Source organism: Nicotiana attenuata, unplaced genomic scaffold, assembly GCF_001879085.1.
Source record: "Nicotiana attenuata strain UT unplaced genomic scaffold, NIATTr2, whole genome shotgun sequence".
NCBI classification, from domain to species: domain Eukaryota; kingdom Viridiplantae; phylum Streptophyta; class Magnoliopsida; order Solanales; family Solanaceae; genus Nicotiana; species Nicotiana attenuata.
In genome coordinates, this window is record NW_017670799.1 from 398275 (window position 1) to 398778 (window position 504).

The following is a 504-nucleotide window of genomic DNA, read 5'->3' on the forward strand; positions in this document are numbered from 1 at the left end:
CCATATACATCTACTTATTATAAATAAAATGAACTAGTATCTAAGAATAATAATCCTTCCATTATGTTGTAATACTTGTCCTCGATGTTTACATCAATCAAACAATATAACCTTAATAATTAAGAATTGAAATGAAAATATACCGGCTAATCATGATTAAGCGAGAAATATATAAATGAAAATATATATCTTGCATTTATTGATTTAGTATATAAACACCGAATATGTGTAAGAAATATTTGTTTGCAAGGAATGCAGGAGTACAAACTGCTGGCTAAGAATCTAAAATAGAAGAAACAAACCGCTATTTATTGAATAAAAATAAAAGACCATTGAACTCAAATTAAACATTGAAAAAAACAATGATATGATATAATAGAAACTGGAATACAATATCCTCAACAATGAATAACTTCAACCGGTAAGTAAAACACTTACCAATACTTAAGCACAACCCACAAATTTCATCTCAATGGTAAAGTACAACTCCACCACCAACCCCCC